This window comes from Phacochoerus africanus, chromosome 9 (genome assembly GCF_016906955.1).
Source record: "Phacochoerus africanus isolate WHEZ1 chromosome 9, ROS_Pafr_v1, whole genome shotgun sequence".
NCBI lineage: Eukaryota > Metazoa > Chordata > Mammalia > Artiodactyla > Suidae > Phacochoerus > Phacochoerus africanus.
The window spans coordinates 63,214,009-63,234,008 of record NC_062552.1 but is presented as its reverse complement, the minus strand read 5'-3'; positions in this window follow the sequence as shown (position 1 = coordinate 63,234,008).

Sequence of the window (20,000 nt, the reverse complement as noted above, 5' to 3'; positions counted from 1 at the left end):
ACATCTCCATTTTCAACAAAGGAAGGACTTTATGTGGGTCTCTTCTTGATGGTTAGATGGCAGAAGGTTTTATGGCTATTTAAAAAAACCTGCATTAAAAGAATGCAATGTTGGTTCTCCCAGAGTGGGATCTATTTGGAAAACTAATTGTCTCCAAATGCCTGCAAATTTTCAAGAATCTGCCAAGAAGACCAATCAAGAATACCATCTAAATGACTTATTGCACTTAGGGGCACTTAGGAAATCTTGGGACCTCCCCAACGGCTATTTAAAACCCTCTTGCTCCCTTCCTCTCCTCCTCCCTTTCCAACCTCTGCAGACTACCTCAGCTCATATTTCATAGAGAAAATAAGGACTTAACAAGGGAGAACTTTCTCAGCTCACTCTCCTGCCCTTCCTACATATTTATCTGCCTTTATGGCTTCTAATGCTCTTTCCTTCTACCCCAGAAGAGAACTGTGCTCTGTTCCATCAGAGACTGGTCTTGATATGTGAGTTCCTGCAACCTTAAAGTTCTTGCACCATCAAATTCTCTCTCTCACCTGCAGTTTCCCCAATGGCCTCTTTTTTGGCTCATTCTTTTCAGCCTATATATCTACTCAGGCTTTTTCAATTTCAGCAGCACCAGGAACACCACACAGACACCCACCCACCCACACACACACACACACACACACAGACACCCACACACACACACACCCATTTGCTCAGCAACTCTTTCTCTTTCTGTTACAGAGGTCATTACTGCACCATCTACACTCTTTGCCATGGCAGGTGAGGCACTGGCCTGAATAAGGAATCCTGCTGCAATCTGAGTGTAGTTGTGATGAGGGTTAGGGTTAGATGACCACTTCGACTTACTTTTCATTCCTCATCCTGTAATATGTGTAGCACAGTTTGGTTGAGCATTTATTTTTGGTAAATGTCTTGGCTAGTAAGTGCTTAAACGCCAAATAAACTGTCTCCTTACTTTCTCCCAATGGGGTAGATAGCACATACTGAGAACTTATTCTGTGCTAGGTATTGAGCTAAGCCCTTTATGTGGATGATCTCATTTTATCGTAATGATAACCCCAGGAGACAAATAGTATGATCATTCCCATTCTTCAGATGAGAAAATTGAGGCACCAGCTCTTCAGTAACTACAAGCAGGCAGCACAGCCATCATTTCCTTTCTAAGGCTCAAGATCCTCATTGGTCTTTGGGAGCAGGACACCATGTCCCTAGAATAAGGCCAACCCTTAGATAACAGGAGTGTTCATTCTTTGAGATTCTGCCAAGGTCATTGAGATACCTCATATGCCCTCACATCTCCTTGTTCATCCTCTTATCGTAGTGGTTTTCACCCTAGGCTGAACACAAGATTCATGCCTGGCTCCAATCCAGACCAATTTAATCAGATTCCCTAGGTAGAGAGTTGAGTACCTGTGCTTTGTAAAAGCTCCCAGCACCCCTCCTGCAAGTGATTGTGATGTGCAGAGAGCACTGCCACATGGCTCTTCCCTCTGCTATCCTACTGCCTATTGCTTTCCTTCCTCTTTTTTCCTTTTTTTTTTTTTTGATGACCAAGACACTTTGATTTTACTATTCCCATTCATTAGACTATTTTGAAAGGGCAAATATTGGCTTACAAACAATAAGAAAGACACAAAAATACAAACAGCAATTAACCTTTCTGAAATTCTAGGCTTAAGTTCCCAGAGGATATCAAAACTCAGGACACTATTACATTTAATCATGTTGTCAATCACCTCAAAGATAGAAATCTAGCGCCTGAGAAACTGCTTTGTTTTCATAACAGAAAGGCATTTAAACCGATGGACAGAGCTCTACAAGAGAAAAGCAGCACTTGCAGTTTATGAAGCCAGTAAAAAAGATAAATATGTTTAAACGTGTCCCACTCCAGTAGATGGGACACGTTTAAACATATTTATCTTTCTTGTTGGCTCTTCTGTTGTATGTTCTTCTGAGTGGAGAAACACATTGCATTTTGAATAATGAAGTAGTTTGGTAATCAGCTTCCTGTGGATAGCCTTAAATTACTGGGAATAATTTTACAACTGTGTTTTATTATTTCACTGAAGGATAAGTACTACTCATACTGGGTTGAATAAACACTTATGGTATTGTTAAAAGATATTTAAAAACTTATTTTTTTTCCCTTGGACATTAGAAAAAACATGAGCCAGTTGCCTTCAAGCTGTTTCTCATCCAAAGTTCTGCTAAGTCTTGGAAACATTCAGTAAATCAGTGTTACCTTTTAGTTCCTCTGCTAACAGGCCAGTTGTACATCATGTATTCCACCGAATCACCAAGCTACTGAATGTCCTATAATACAGAGAGGGAGAAAAGCATTTTGAAGTGATTGGCTTCTCTTCTTTGCCATTTTCAGTTTAATTCTGATATTCTATGAAACTAAATGCCAAAACTAAGTTTAAAAAAAAATTTAAAAAATCTATACCATTTTGTAGAGGGAAAATTATTTTCAAAAGACATCTCTTATTTTGTTAATTTTGATGATAATCTGTGGTTCACAATGAGACTCTTTCTTCTTTGCCCTAGTAGGGGTATCTGTCACCAGAAAATTACTCTACTGCTTTCTGAATATCGTGCTTCCTCCTCAGAAAATGTATAGTATTTCTAAGATTTATGACACTAATGGAACTCTCCTGGCAGCAGTGTGATCCATTTTGCTGATATACAGGAAGCAGACACAACTCTAATCTGTTGCACATATCTAGAGACTGAAAAAACCAGTATATTAATTAGCATAGAAACGAGATGTGGAAGCCTTCAGTCCTGTAATAGAGTCATGTATAAAAGAATTAGGCTTGATCATGTTTTTCGAAAAAAGATGGAAACAAACATTGCCCATTATATGCTGCATCACTTTATCAAAGGGCATCAGAAAGTGAATGCAATTGGGATTTTTAAAGGGCAACTTCTATTTTATAAGATAACATTTGTGACCTGCCAAATAATTATATTTGCAGATTGAGCCCTAGCAAGGAATAATTTGTACATTTTTTAAAAAAAAATGTAACTGAAACATGAGTGTGTCAAAATTAAAGAACACAAAACCAAAGTCAAATTGAATTCTAATCCCATTTCCATTAGCTAGCTGTGTGATCTTGGGTCAACTACTTTATTTTTCAGGGCCTCACTTCCTTTGCTGGACTAGATAATCTCCAAAGACTTTTCCAGCTCAATCATTTTATGATTTCATTACATTCCCCATAGTAGAAGCTGCCACGGGAGCTGGAATTGTAATAAATAAGACTACTCTTCTCTAGTGAAAAGGATTAATTAGATGACTATCAGTCCAGTTGAAAGAACTTCATTCTATTCCCTATGGTACCACTTAAAAAGCACCTGACCCGGGCAAGTTTTTTGTTTTTGTTTTGTTTTTTTTTTTATCTTTTGTCTTTTTAGGGCTGCAGCCATGGCATATGGAAGTTTCCAGGCTAGGGGTCGAACTGGAGCTGTAGCTGCTGGTCTACACCACAGCCACAGCAATGCCAGATCTGAGCCAAGTCGGCAACCTACACTACAGTTCATGGCTGGCAATGCTGGACCCTTAACCCACTGATCGAGGTCAGGGATTGAACCCAAGTCCTCGTGGATGCAGGTGGTGTTCATTATCACTGAACCAGAATGGGAACTCCCCTGGGCAGGTTCTTAGTGCCTTAATATTCTCATCTGTAAATTAGAGATAGTGGTACCTCACTGCATTGATGGACACTTTAAATGAAATGCCGTATCTGTTAGTCTGCTTGGGTTGCCATAATAAAACACCACAAATTGCATTGCTTACATACCAGAGATTTATTTTCCTACAGTTCTCAAGGCTAGAAAGCCCAAGACTAGGGTCCAGCATGGTTGGTTTCTGGTGTAAGCTCTATTCCTGGCTTGCCAGATGGACATCTTCTTCCTGTGTCCTCACATGGCAGCAAAAGAGCTCTAGGGTCTCTTCCTCTTCTTATCAGAACATCAGCCCTATAAGATCAGGGCCAACCCTTATGACTAACTTTTATCCCCATCCCCTCTTCATATGTCTTATCTCCAAGTACAGTCACATTAAGGGTTAGGTTTTCAACATGTAGATTTAGGGGTCCACAGCTGAGTCCCTAGTCTCATACATGAAAATTCTTTGGAAACATATAATTTCCTACTAATGTCCTAATAGAAAAAAGGATCAGTAGCATTAATATACTGGGCATTCATAGCCAGTGTTGATGGGACTACTAAAGCTGCAGTGTGTTTGAAGGACTATTTAGTAATACCCATTAAAATGTAAAGTGTTCACATCTTTTGAACCAGTATTTGTAACTTTAAAAATTTATACTCCAGAAGTACGCTTAGAATTGTACTAAGTTATATGTATGGAATAGTCACTGAAATATTTTTGAAAAATTGGGGAAAACCCACAAACAATTTAATATACTATAGTAGATCATACAATGGAATAATTTATCAGATATATATCCATAACATGAAATATTACATACCCTTTAAAATTATAAACACTGACATAAGAAGATGTCCAGAACCTGTCAGAGAAAAAAGAAGTGCAAGTTGAAATGTTGCTATGGTATGATTCCTTTTTTGGGTAAAAAAATGAGTGTTTTAGAGGAATTTTACATTAAAGTGTTTACAAGGGCTTTCTCTGAGAAGCGTGGAATTCCAGGATGCTTTCATTTTCCAAGTTCTACATTTCTCTGATTTTTAATTTTAAGAACATATATTTGTTTTAAGAAAACAAAGGATTAAGAGACTGCAAACTATAGGAGGTGTCTTATGGCACAGTGGGTTAAGGGTCTGGTGTTGTCTCTGCAGTGACTCTGGTTCCATCCCTGACCTAGGAACTTCCATGTGCCAAGGGTGTGGCCAAAACAAACAAAAGCAAACTGTTCGTACTATTAAAAAAAAGAAAGACTGCAAACTATAGCTCAGACCCTTCCAACTCTCCAGTTTATTTGAAATGCTTTTTAAGTTAATTTTATTAATATTGAATAAATGTATGTAGTTTAAACAATTACAAAGCTTATTATGAAAAACAGAAGTCCCTGGCCTTGCATCTCCCTACTCCTGGTCACATGGAGCAAGCTAATTCCATTCTGTCATCAGTTTTACTGGATATTTACCTGTATATTATGAAATAACATGTGTATATTGATATTTTCTGATGATTTCATTTGAGACTTTGTCTCCTGAGTTTTATTCACAGAAAGTTTAGACTTATGTCTTTTCTTCTTGCTTCCCCCTCCCCCAAAATTGCTCCCCAACTTGTTGCTTTATGTATATTACAACTTTGGCTGACTTAGTATTCAGGATTTGCATTACTATTACTATGTAAATATTGCTCATAGTTGAGCTACATACTTTTGGATTCTTGTACTTACTAAGTACCTTATATTTTATCTGTTTAGTTTTCTATGCAAATATTATTTTATTCCCAAATCTTTCCTTTAGAGTTGTAAAATTTCTTTCAATATGGTCAAACTCAGCAGGTAATTTATTCCATTTTTGGTGGCATCATCTTTCTTGGTTTGTCATACAGAAAGCCAGTAGATGGTAATGTTGGAGAGTTAATTCTCATGAAATAATAACAAAACCCCCTTGCTTTTTTTTCTTTAACTTTTGGTCCTTTCCTGTGTGGGCATCTAGATCATTCTGTTCTCATTTTCTCAGGTAACAAAGAAGAGGTAGAAGAAGGGAAAAGGCTTTTCCTGACTTTGAATTTCAAAGGTTATATCCTGAGGGAATGGAAATAGCTTATAGTAAATCAAAATATTTTGGATAAACCCCCAAGAGTAGGAGACAAATGCCTTCTATTCCACATCTCCTGCCAGTCTGAAAGTCAGAGGGGAAATGATGACAGAGAGGAGTTTGGAGTGACTGGAATTGAGGACATAGCAGGGTCAGTATTGACTATTGGCCTATTGTCCACTCCTGTGGGCACTTCTGACCCCCACACCTCGGACTAAGCTAACAATTCTTTTATCAGTTTCTCAGCAGCAGCCAGACATCATCCACAGACCGTCCCAAGTAGGAGATGCCTGTATATTTGTAAACACCCCACTCCCATACTGGATGACACAGGATACTTGCAAACCCCAGAGGAAGGAGGGGATCTGGATTCCTAGTACTCAGTGGTGTTGAACAAAACCAGCTTGATCTTCTTCTAGACTTGGGGGTTGTAAAAGCACAGTCGTATTATAAGTGCAAATGCTTTAGGACAAATTGAGCCCTTATGGAGGCTGTCAGTCAAAATTGTTGAATAAGGAGTTAGAGAATAAAAATAATGGAAGTTCACATAATGGCCCAGTGAAAGGAACAGGGAGCCTGCATTCAGGCAAGTCGATTAATTACTATACCCAATTGTTCATCTGTAAAATGAAGTCGGCAGTAGCTTTCTATTTCTTAGAATGGTTGTTTGGCAACAGTGTAAGTACAAGTATATTGAAATTTAAATGAACGACATTAAGTATCATTTTATATATAGATCAAATATTTGACCCATTCATTGCTTTCATAATTCAACAAACATAAATAGGGAATAGACACTAAATTTGAGCAGAAGGGCAAAAGCACAATTTCACAAGTAAGCCCATTATTAGTATTGTAGCATGAGTGAAATTATATTATTTGCCCCTCCAAGTAATTATACCTGAGAAAGGTCACTCAAATGTTACATATTAATTCTAAATACTTCCTTGCTATTTAATCTGCATTTCAAACTCAGTGCCTACTTGTCAGATATCATCTGTAAACACTGATTAAGCCCTTGTGAGTACCACAGAATGCTTGTCATCCACAAAGCAAGTTAGGAGACCTTGTCCTGTCACTTGAGAGCATTCAATCTGACCATGATTAAGGGCCAATTTTAATAGTAGAGGATCTCTCAGAGTCTAAACATATAATATCACGGTGCCTCATGGGAAAGCAGACTGTAACTTTTTAGGAATAATGGTTTTCCATTGCAGCTTTTTTCCTTGACAATAAAACTCAAAGTAAGGGAGAAGGATTGCTTTTACAGAAGAATGACAATGAATAAATATAGAATGAATGAGAAAGAAAGTCATCATTAGGCAAACATAACTGTTTCAGGCAGGTCCACAGATAGATGCCAAATGGAAGTTTGAGAAGAAATGCATAGTTGCATAATTTCTAAGGGCAAGCCGGGTGAAGAGTATATGGGCACTATCTGAACTTTTTTTTTTTTTGCAATTTTTATGTAAGTCTAAAATCATTTCAAAAGAAAAAAATTAAGAATATAGATAAAATTTATATTATAAAGTTATAAATTACCCAACATTTTTGTTGGTTTCTTATTCTTCTTTTAAACTCATGCTTTATCCTACACTGACCTTCAACAGCACTCATCTTTCTTACACAAATCCTCCAAATTGTGTCTGTTTGCTGTCAAGTCCTCCCACTACCATCTAGCACCAGTGTAGGACTGTAAACATTCAGTCAAGACTTACTCAAGTATGTCTTGAATATCTGCTATTGAACACCTGCTGTTTTTGTGGAAGTGTGCTAACAACTGCAAAAGGCAGTCTGATCCAGTTCCTCCCTCGAGGAAGTATTAAGCATTTTGGGAAGATTATAGTATGTGCACATGAAATAAAAAAAAAGTAGCATGTGAAATGATGCAAGGTCATGCTTTATTTTTGTGGTATTAGTTATAGGAGTTGATAGAGACAGAGAAAAGTGACACATGCACAAATAAGAGCAAACTGGACCTAAAAAATATGTAGGTCTTGGATGGTGCATGGTCTTTGTGGCAACTGAGGCCAGGGAAGCAGTCATGAAACACATCTGAGTGGGTTGGAAAATTAGAGATGAAGAGAAGAAGAATGGGCCCAGATAGTGTTGAAAAGGACCACAAAGTGTTGTGAAAGCTAGATTGAAGAGCTTTGGGTCCAAATAGAGAAGGAAGGCTATTTTAAGAGCTTTGTTAGGGTGGAATTACTTTCCAGCACCAACATAAACATGTACGGTGGATTTCAGGCCAGAACCAGATGCATTTTTGAAACAAATATCTAATAATGGAACTTTGAGAATCTTTTCTGAAGGACAAATTGAATTGCCTTTACTTTCTCCACTCTACCCCACCCTCCTTCTCCTCAGAGCATTCTGGAAGTTTCCTTTTACTTTAGGAAAAAGACCAACATCCTGAATATAGCCCTCTGAGATTGGACCCCTCCACATATGCCTGTATTTCTCTCTGCCTTTTTCCCCTCAAAGCTTACTTTTGTTTCCTTCAGAGCTCTCTTCTCTTTGCACATGCTCCTCCCTCTGACTGATCCTTATCTCTTGGCAAGTTTACTCCTTTTCATCCTTCTGTCCTTTTCGTCCTATCCTTCTGATAGGCAGTTTAACCCTCCAGTTATCACATCCAATGTTGAAGCCTTGCCTCCTGCTCTGACTGGATCAATTCATAATACCAAGTATCTCAGTTTGTAAAACTTACCATATTTCTTTATTTTATAATATGGGATTATTTGATTTAGTTATGTGACTATGTGATTAATGCCTTTTCCCCTCAAGAAACTTCTGAGGGCAGAGATTATTTTCAGTTGTGTTTCCCATTGTATCTCCTGTTCATAGAACATAGTGGGTACTCAGTAAGAATTTGTTGAATAGGAGTTTCTGTTGTGACTCAGCAGAAATGAATCTGACTAGGATTGACACAGGTTCGATCCCTGGCCTCACTCAGTGGGTTAAGGATGGTGCGTTGCTGTGAGCTGTGGGGTAGCCTGCAGACACAGCTTGGATCTGACGTTGTGGTGGCTGTGGTGGGGCCAGCGGCTACAGCTCCAATTTGACCCCTAGCCTGGGAACCTTCACATACTGCGGGGGCAGCTCTAAAAAGGAAAAAAAAAGATAATAATAATAATAATAATAATAAATAAAAGAATAAAGAATTTGTTGAACAAGTAAACAAAACATGTTCATTTTCTATATCCCAGGACCCTATTCTATTCCAGTGTTATGACCTCTACATCATGAGGAAAATGTCTTATTTCAACTTTGAAATTACAGTATATATGTCCCAGTATTTTATAACTTTTGGAATGTGGGCTCTAAAAATGTATTTCAGATGATTACATTGGACTGAATTACTAGAACTTAAATAGAACTTGTTGATCAACAGATAGATATCCATGTGTAGGGCACTTTATTCAGCACTTTGAATTAATTCAAGCTAAATAATATATGGTTTCTGTCTAGCTTGATATAATCAAGTAGCTAAACAAAGCTACCTATGTTATATAGTAAACTGTGAGGGCACTCAGTGGTATAGAGACATGGAAGGAAGTTATTCTGACTGAAGGAATTGGACAAGGCAACAGTAAAAGTAATATTTAAGCCAGGTCTTAAAGGATAGAGGTGCTTTTAACAGCCAGACTTAGGAAAGACAAAAATTCTAGGCAGAAAGAAAATAATCACTAAAACTGCAAAGCACAAAAAGTGTAAAGCACAATAGTAGAAAGGCAAGAGGGGGTAAAGCAGAGGGCGAGAGGGCTGCAAGTACGTTGTGATAGGGAATAAATAGAAAAGGGATATATATATATATATGCACAAAAAAATGCACAACCTGAAAGTTGAGAGTTAAGTTTTATTTGGTGTGAAATTAGGACTTAAGCCCAGGAAACAGCATCTCAGGTAACCCTGAGAAACTGCTCTGAGGAGGTGAGGTGGGGAGCTAGGATATATGAGTTTTTTCAACAAAGGGAAGATAGTAGGAACAAAAGATTTACTGATAATCAGATTTACAGAGGAAGATGTAAAGTTCTGGCCTTACTGGAATCACTCCTTTGATAGGCACCTCAGCTATGGGCCAGTCTTTGTTTCTTTCCTGAGTTCCTGCTGGGCTCACTGGCCCACCCTTGGGAATGGCCATTCTCACAGATGACTGTGACATCTTTTGTGTTGTCCACTCACCACAGCCCAGGAGGCAGTATTTCAGACAGCTCTGAAATACTGGTCCAAAGAGGAAAGGGGAATATCAAGATATAAGTCATAAAGGTGAAGGGGTAAGTGCATGCAGCCATACACACATTTTATAGAAGTTTGCTGTGGGTCTTGTGAAAGTTACCACTAGTCACAGACATCAGTCATCACTGAAGGATTTTAGTATTTTTCTAGATATGAGGAGATGTAAGAACTGGGCTCATAAAATCATCTAAAAATATCTAATTGTCTGAAGACCCGTTCTTTCAGTTTTCCCAGGACACAGAGTGCCTCACTCTTGGTCTCCACCCTGAGCTCTGCTCAGGGGATGCTGTGGATTGACAGGTGCAATGGCTCATGTTTTACTCCATGCAAAGGCTGATGGCAAGTGCCAAACTTCAGTTCACAGTATGCTACACTATTTATACTTACTTGATGGGTAATGAGAAGTGACCAAGGATGCCGAATAGGGAAGTGCTACAATCACATGTGTGGGGTCTAGTGGTAATGTGATGTGATAGATTAGAAGAGAACACTACAGATTCAAGAGGGCGGGGAGACCAGAGGCAAGGAGAAAAGAACTTTGCAGGAGCCTGGGGGAAGCTGAGGAGGACCTGACTGGGTTAGTAGCAGTGAAACGAGAGGGGATGGTTGAGGGAAGCATTCAGAGTGTGAAAAGAACAAGAGTCAGCAAACATTTAGGAATATGAGAATTGAAGAATAGAAAGTTGGGAAATTTTGATCTCATAGCTTAATTGATAATTTAAGTAAATACAAAACTAGTAGTGAAAACAGGGTAGTAATAGTAAATCTGTTCTTGCTGTTTTAAACTTTCTTGTGATAGTAATATTCTTAATATTATCCAAATCTCTTTTGATGGTGAGGAATTGCATCATTTGCATTTTTACATTATCTAACTATGTATTTGTAGTTTTTGCTCACACTTATCAGCTGTTGAGCCTTTTCTGATTTAAAATTATGCAGAATTTATTGGTATCTATTCCTTTGCATGCTTCCTTTTCACCATCTCATTTTTCTAGTTGTCTGATATTATTTATAGCAAAACATGATTATGCTTTATATGTGGATAAAAGGATAATACCTTTCTGCTGGCTGCAACCCTCTCACTTCCATTATTCTTTGAGCATTTCAACCCAATGGACACTGATTTTTTAAAAAATATTTATTTACTTATTTATTTATTATTGGAGTATAGTTGATTTACTATATTAGTTTCTAGTGTAAAACATAGTAAACATAGTGATTCAATATTTTTATAGATTATACTCAATTTAAAGTTACTACAAGGAGTTCTAGTCGTGGCTCAGTGTTTAACGAATCCGACTAGGAACCATGAGGTTGTGGGTTCAATACCTGACTTTGCTCAGTGGGTTAAGGATCTGGCATTGCTGTGAGCTGTGGTGTAGGTTGCATACGTGGCTCGGATCCTGTGTTGCTGTGGCTCTGGCATAGGCCAGCAGCTGCAGCTCCATTAGACCCCTAGCCTGGGAACCTCCATATGCCAGGGGAGCAGCCCTAGAAAAGGCAAAAAGACAAAAAAAAAGTTATTACAAAATAATGATTATATTTCCTTGTGTTGTACAATACATCCTTGTTACTAACTTATTTTATCCATGGTTGTTTGTATCTCTTAGTTACCTACTTTTCTCTTGCCCTTCCCCTCTTCCCTCTCTCCGGGTAACTGCCAGAATGTTCTCTATATCTGTGAGTCTATTTCTATTATGCTATATTCATTCTTTTTATTTTTTAGATTCCACAAATAAGTGATAACAGAGTATTTGTCTTTGTCTATCTGACTTATTTTGTTTTTTTAATTTATTTTTTGAATGATTTTTATTTTTTCTGCTATAGCTGGTTTACAGTGTTCTGTCAGTTTTCTACTGTACAGCAAGGTGACCCAGTCACACATACATGTATACATTCTTTTTTCTCACATTAGCATGCTCCATCATAAGCGACTAGATATAGCTCCCAATGCTATACAGCAGGATCTCATTGCGTATCCATTCCAAAGGCAAGAGTTTGCCTCTATTACCACCAAATTCCCAATCCATCCCACTCCCTCCCCCTCTGACTTATTTTACTAAGCATAATTCTCTTTAGGTTCATCACATTTTTGCAAATAGTAGACACTGATTAAATAACTATCTGTCCAATATCCTGGGAGTCTCAGATGATGTGTATAGGTATAGGTAGAACTTCAAGTATAATTAAATATAACATAATATAGAATATTATAGCAATACTATTACTACTTATTATTATTCAATAAAAATAAAAATAGCAGCAACAAAAGATACCACTTAAATCTCCTCTCCTTTCATTCATTCCTTTTTTTTTTCTTTTTGTCTTTTCATCTTTTCTAGGGCTGCACCCACAGCATATGGAAGTTCCCAGGCGAGGGGTCTAATCGGAGCTATAGCCGCCAGCCTATGCCACAGCCACAGCAATGCAGGATCCGAGCTGTATCTGCAACCTATACCACAGATCACACCAACGCCAGATCCCCAACCCACTGAGCAAGGCCAGGGATCAAACCCACAACCTCATGGTTCCTAGTCGGGTTCATTAACCACTGCACCACAACGGCACAACGGGAACTCCCATTCCTTTCTTTCTTTTCCTTTTTTTTTTTTTCTGTCTTTTTTAGGGCTGCGCTCATGGCATATGGAGGTTCCCAGACTCTAGGGGTCTAATCGAAGCTGTAGCTGCCAGCCTACACCACAGCCACAGCCACAGCAATGCCAGATCTGAGCCACATCTGCAACCTACACTATAGCTCATGGCAACGCCAGATCCTTAACCCACTGAGAGAGGCCAGGGATTGAACCCACAACCTCATGGTTCCTAGTTGGATTCATTTCCACGGCACCATGACAGAAACTCCCCATTCCTTTCTTTAATAACTGTTTTGAGAGGCTCTGCCAGGTCTTTAGCCAGGAACAGTATTTAGCGCTGTGAGCAAATCTGATCCAAAATGTGCTATTATGAAGCTTATTACAGTGAAGAAAGTTTACATAAAAGGTAATAAGCAAACAAATAAATATAACTAAGATGTAAATACAAACTGAGAATATACTATGAAACATTGGTAATAATAATAGTAATAATAGAAGTAGTTAGAGCTTAGTTCTAAGTGCCGGTACTCTGTTTCCAGAGCTGATCACTTTATATTACATTATGTTACAATTACAGGAAAATATGTTTCCTCAAGTGGGAGTATTTACTTATATAGTGTGAAAAGGCTTGTCTAAGAAGATAGTGTTTAGACTGAGACAAGGTAGATAAAAAGGCAAAATCTACCAAAGATTCAGGACAGAGTATTTCAGGCGGAAGAAATAGGATGTGTAAAGTTTCTAAGGCAGGAAAGAGCTTGGCATTTTCTAGGAATGAAAAATAGGTTAGCTTGAACTGAATTTAGTGAGCTATGGGAGAAAGGATTTGGATGGGATTAAAGAAATAAACAGGACCCAGATCATTCTGTAGGTCTTATCATGTACAGAAGAGAGTTTGGCTTTTATTTTAAGAAAATATGAAAACATCAAGATTGTGTGAATAGGAATAATGATATTATCCTATTTATAGTTTAAAATGATCAGTCTGGCTCCTCTATGAAAAATGAATTAAAAGGTGCAAAAGAGTCAATTAAAAAAGTGACAAAATTGGGATTTGAATTCAAATTGTGACTACAAAGTCAAGACATATAGCCACTATATTATGCTGTTCCCTATGTTGTAATAGATTTGCAGCCTGGCATGGAACATTGTCCTACCAGACATCAGAGATCCATAAGTTGTACTCTTACTTGTCCTCTCCTTATCTCTGTGACCCCCTCTCTGTATTTTGTAGGTCATGGGGCAAGGGCATATTTAAAGGTTTTCTTGAGAAAAGAAGAAATGATGGATCTTAGTAACTTTTTAACTCATTTCACTCTCTTTTTTTTGGTGTGTTACTTCCTATCTCAGCTACGCTGGCATATAACAGTGGTTTTTAAAGTATATATTTTGAAGTTATGGTTCATAATTAATTGCCTGGTGGGAATTGGGGTGGGGTCAAATGCGAGTACATGACGTGCACCCCCAAAAATTCTGATTCGTAATAACTGAGTTGGGGCATTTTAAATAAGTACTCCAGCTAATTCTGAGGCAGATGATCTACAGGCTACATTTCACAAGGCACTGGTTTATGGTGAAAAGCCTTTAGATTCTATCCCAAGCATAGTACTATGACATGGACATATCTATTCTATTAATATTATCAGCATTAGAAGCCATCAATTGCAAGTAACTCCAGAATTTAATAGCCTATATATTTTTGGTAGATGTCTCTCCCCAACAGATAATCAATTTGGTCCCTTTCTTCAGGCAAGAGACCAAAGAATTTATATAAACAATTTCCTGACTGGTCAGTCCAAATGTGAGTTAAATATATCATGCAGATTAATGACAGAGGGTTTTTCCAGGTGGGTAGAAACAGAGTATTGCCTTCCCAGAATTAATACAGGGTAACATATAAGACTCAAATAATTATTGACCAATAATTTTTTGAAGGTAGTTTTGTAATATAGAAAACACTTACAAAGAAGTAAATAATAAATGAAAGTGAATCAGACTTCTTTACTACAGGTCTTGCACAAAATAATGACTAGCTTATGTAAGTGATTATTTTAAAGGCAATAATAATAGCCAATAAGATGAATTATAAGTCATTCTAAAAATCAGCACCATAATTATATTTTGGAATCATATTCTGAAGAATACTCTTTAGTAATCATCCAGCTTGCTTCTTAGGGATGTGCCTTTTCTAAGGATGGCATATGTCAGTGATTTTCCTGCCATATTGAATCTTTTTCTTGGTTAATATTATGCATAATCAGGCCATAGCACAGCTAATCCTTCTAAAATATATTGACTTTTTATCTTTTTCATTTTTCTTAAGTCTGTACTTTACATTCTCTAAATGAACCAGGTAAAGAATCAGGTACCTTTCTGTTTAGGCCAGTTCTGACTTTGTGTCAGCTCCAGTTGGCTTCTTGAGAAAGATAGTTTTACTCCCAAATCTTAGTAGTCTCAATTACAACAAGTATATAATAACTGAAAGATACTTCAGTATATACTCTATAGAGCAGGATTTTATTACTCAAATTTACACATGTTTTAAGACTTGTTCATTTTATTTCATGAAAAAAGTATTCGTTGAGCACCTAGTAAGTATCAGACACTATTCTAAGCTCTGTAGCTACCAAGATTTAAATAAAAAGAATGTTTCTGCTCCTGGAAGTTACATTCTAGGGAGTGAGATATACAATATACAGAAAAACAAGTATAATATATATGTAAGTGCAATGCAGAAAAATGAAGAGTAAGGGAACCGAGCATGACAGAAGTGGTTAAGGATGATATCTCTGGAGATGACAACATGTATATAGATACTTGAATGAAGTGGGCTCTTCAATCACTGGGAAGAAAAGAACTCCAGGCAGAGAAAATAGCAAATGGAGAGGTCATAGATAGGAACATAACTGGTACATTTAAGAAATAGGAAGAAAATAAGGGGAAGGTTAATAGAAGATGAGATTGGAGAAAAAGCAGGAAACAATTTGTACAGGGCCCCACACGGCCTTGGTAAATAAGGACTGAATAACACGAGAAGTGTGGTCGATTAAAAATGGTCAAAAAATTTTCACTAATCCCTCCATTGAGAGGTGGAGTCTAGTCCCCCTGCCCTACCTGTAGAATCTGGGCTGGACCTAGTCAATTGTTTAACTAATAGAATGCAGCAGAAGTGATATTTTGGAACAAAAACAGGTCATAAGAAGCCTCGAACCTTCCCAGATACCTTAGAACCTACTAGCTGACAACTCTTAAGATTGCCATGAGCAATGCTGTGAGCAAGTCCAAGTTAATTATGCAGAGAACTCTGTAGGGAGAAGCACATAGGAAGATGGCCAGACAGCCCCAGCTGTTCCATCTATTCTAGCCTTGCTGCCAGACACTGGTGAGGAAGTCATCTGGGTCTGACCAACCTCAGCAGACATCAGACAGAGAACCAAGGCCTACACATGACCCTAGCAGAGCTGTTCCAGCCGCTTCCAGCCATTCAAATGACCACAGCTGAGGCTTACTGGGGAGCAAAAGTGAACCAACTTCATTGTGCCTTGTATAATTTCTTGAGCTACAAATCATGAGCATAATAAGATGGTTGCTGTTAGATACCTCTAATATTTTATACCTCTAATGTTTAGATGATCTATTATGCAGCAATAGATAGATGACCTGCACAGGGCAATTGGGAACTGGAAAATATTAATCTCTTCAATATTCTAAAAGGATGCTTCTAACCACTGAATGGGATCTAGACTTTCAAGAGAATAAGAATGAAAACAGGATGATCAGTTAATTCAGTTGAAATCCAGTCAAGAGAAAATAGTGGTTTGAATTAAAATAGTGGCATAGGAGAAAGAAGTGGTTAAACTTGAGATATATTTTGAAGATAAATTAACAATATTTGTTCAAAATTACACAAAATATCTTTCAATTTCAATATATTTTAAAAATATACTAATATTTCATGTACTACACTTAGAAATACCTGGAACATGTGACCAGCCTAAGCTCTGTTAAGTAGGAGTTCTCATCTTGGCTCAGTGGTTATCGAATCTGACTAGCATCCATGAGGATGCAAGTTCAATCCCTGGTCTTGCTCAGTGGATTAAGGATCCAGTGTTGCTGTGAGCTGTAGTGTAGGTCACAGACATGGCTCGGATCAAGCATTGCTGTGGCTGTGGCATAGGCCAGCAGCTACAGCTCTAATTTGACACCTGGCCTGGGAACCTCCATATGCCAAGAGCATGGCCCTAAAAAGAAAAAAAAAATCTGTTAAATAAATGAAAATGTATCAAATCTTTTTTTTGATTTAGAATCCATCTCTAGATCTATTTAATCATTACAAACATCAAATAACATCATATTTTCATTGTAGAAATTTTAATTGACCCATGGCATGCCCTAGAAGCATTTAGTGTACCTTTTTTTGTTTTTTCTCCATGGAACTCATTTATTATTGTTTTAGTTCTTTCAACAACTATTTATGAAGAACTATCTACAGGTACTTTGCTAAGTACTCTGGATACAGTTGCAAACAAAAGCAGGCATAGCCTCTTTTGATGGAAAGTAGATCTTTTTTGAGGGTGGATTTTAAACATATAACCACCCCCAAACTATACAAATGCCATAACCACAGAGTGATAATAGGAGGATTTGATTTAGTAAGGTCAACAAAGGTTTTCCTGAAGAAATTGAAGAATAAATTGAGATCTGGAGGCAAAGTCAGAGTTAGTTACTATAAAGACAAGTGCAAGAGTGTACTGGGCAGACATAAAATCAAGTGCAAATGTTGTGTGGTCTACAATATGATATCCTAGTGAAAGTCAAAGAAGAACTCCAACCTCTGCAGTTTGGTTTCCTGACTGAAACTAGGATGATCTTTTTGAAATCTAAATATGATACCACCTACTTGCTTCTGAAAATCCTAGATGGCTTCTTTTCCTAAGCACAACACAGATGGTGCTTCCATTTACTGCTATCAGAAGAATTGTAAGAGAACTCAGCTTGGGGAGAAGAAAATGAATTCAAGTTTTGGACATACTGGAATTAAGGTGCTTTTGAGATATGCTAAAGGAGATGTCAAAAAGTGAGTTAGAGGTATTGATAAAGGAGGTCTAGCTGGTGATATATAGGTTATCAGTCTGTAATAGACATGCAAAGCCATGGCATGTATGAGAGCACTCACAGAGAGATTGTGAAAAAGGAAGAGAAGGAGACTGAGGACCACACCGTAAGAAACCCCAGTGGAGAAGAATATACATCTATGAAAGAGACAAACAGGAGCTGCCGTTATTATAGCCCCCAGGTAAGAGAAAAACCTGGGGGCTATAATAACATAAAGGCCAATGGAAGAGACTCTCTCAAGAAGATGTGCATGGTTGACTACATGGGATGCAGCAAAAGTCACGAAAGCTGAACAGTTCTTTGGATTTAGCATATACAGGGAGTAATGGGTGGTGTAAGGAAAGAACATGGCTCTTGAGACTGAAGAACTGATATCTATTAACTGCCCCACTAGGAAGATCTGTTGAAAAGTTATCCAACTTCTCTACACTTCATTTTTCACTTAGAGCCTCTTAAGCCCTTTCCCAGATTTCATTTCCAGATCCAACAACTTATTGAGCTCCATGGATTATAAAGCATATGCTGAGCTTGGTAAGGCTTGCAACTATAACTTCCTTAAGAAACTTACATTTAAGCAAGTGAACACACAAAAATATGTTCACCATAATTGGCCATTAGGGAAATGCAAATTATAAAAACAACGTGATATCGCTACACACTTATAAGAATGGAAAAAATGAAAAAATAGCAATAACACCACATCTGGTGAGGATGTAGAGAAACTGAATTACTCATGCAAGTTGCTGAGAATGTAAAATGGAAAACATTTTAGTCTCTGTGGAAAACAGTTTAGCAATTTTTTAAAAAGCTAAATATGTAACTATCTTATAACTCAGAAATTGCAGTCCTGGACATTTATCCCAGAGAAAAGATGATTTATGTTCATGTAAGAGCCTTTATACGAATGTTTATAGCATCTTAACCCATATTAGCCCCACACTTGAAACAACGCAGGTATTCTTCAGTGAGTGAATGATTATACAAACCATGGTATATTCATACCATGAAAATATTATTCAGCAATAAAAAGGAATGAACTATTGATGTGTTCAACAACTTGGATGACTATCCCAGAGAATTATACTGAATCAAAATTCAATCACAAAAGGTTGCATACTGTATGATTCCATTCATATCACTCCATTACAGAAATGGAGAATAGGTGAGTGGTTTATAGGGGTTAAGGAGAGGGTGAGGGCAGGAGTCAAAAGGGTGTGGCTATAAAAGGGAAACAGGAGGGATACTTGCAATGATGGAAATGTTCTACATATTGATTTTATTGATGTCAATATCCTTCTCATGATATTATGCTACCATTGGGAAAGAGGTCAATGAAATCATTTTATATTATTTCTAACAACTGCATGTGAATCCATATTATCTCAAAATAAAAAGTTTAGTTAGGAGTTCCCGTCGTGGCTCAGTGGTTAACAAATCCGACCAGGAACCATGAGGTTGCGGGTTCGGTCCCTGCCCTTGCTCAGTGGGTTAACGATCCGGCATTGACGTGAGCTGCGGTGTAGGTTGCAGACGCAGCTCGGATCCCGCGTTGCTGTGGCTCTGGCATAGGCCGGTGGCTACAGCTCCGATTCGACCCCTAGCCTGGGAACCTCCATATGCCGCGAGAGTGGCCCAAAAAAATGGCAAAAAGACCAAAAAAAAAAAAAGTTTAGTTAAAAAAGAAACATATTCAGGAAAAAAATTAAGACATAAACCAACATGTCCATAAAAGAGAAACATATATGAAATGTTATAGGGAGAAACTTATTTAGAGATGGGGACCTGGGAACTATTTCATGAAACAGATGGGTAGATTTGAACATTCAGATCTAGGGGAGGATGTTCCAAGTAAAGAAAACAGTGTCAGATGCGAGGCCAGAAAGCCTGTAACATGTTTGGAAGCCATGTTTCATTTCACTGGAGTCCCATGTTACTGTCGCACAGGAATGAAACCAAATTGTAAAGATAGATTGGAGAGAGATTGTGGAGAGTTCTAAATGTTGTACTAAGGGATTTGTATTTTGTATATTGGGGGGTTACCTCTAAAAGGTTTACACTAGAGAACAATGGCTGGCACTTTGTTTTGGCATCAGAATGTTGGAAATACTTAGGGACAAGTAAAGATATGGAAGGGAGGAAAATCACTTAAGGGTAGTAATCATTTAGGAGTTTAGGTAAAAGAGTACAGTATCAGTGGGGGGGAGGGGAGGTGGTTCAGACCCAGAGCTGTATTGCAGCTGGGTCTTTACCTGTATTGAGCACAGCCCCTGATCACAATTTGTGTTT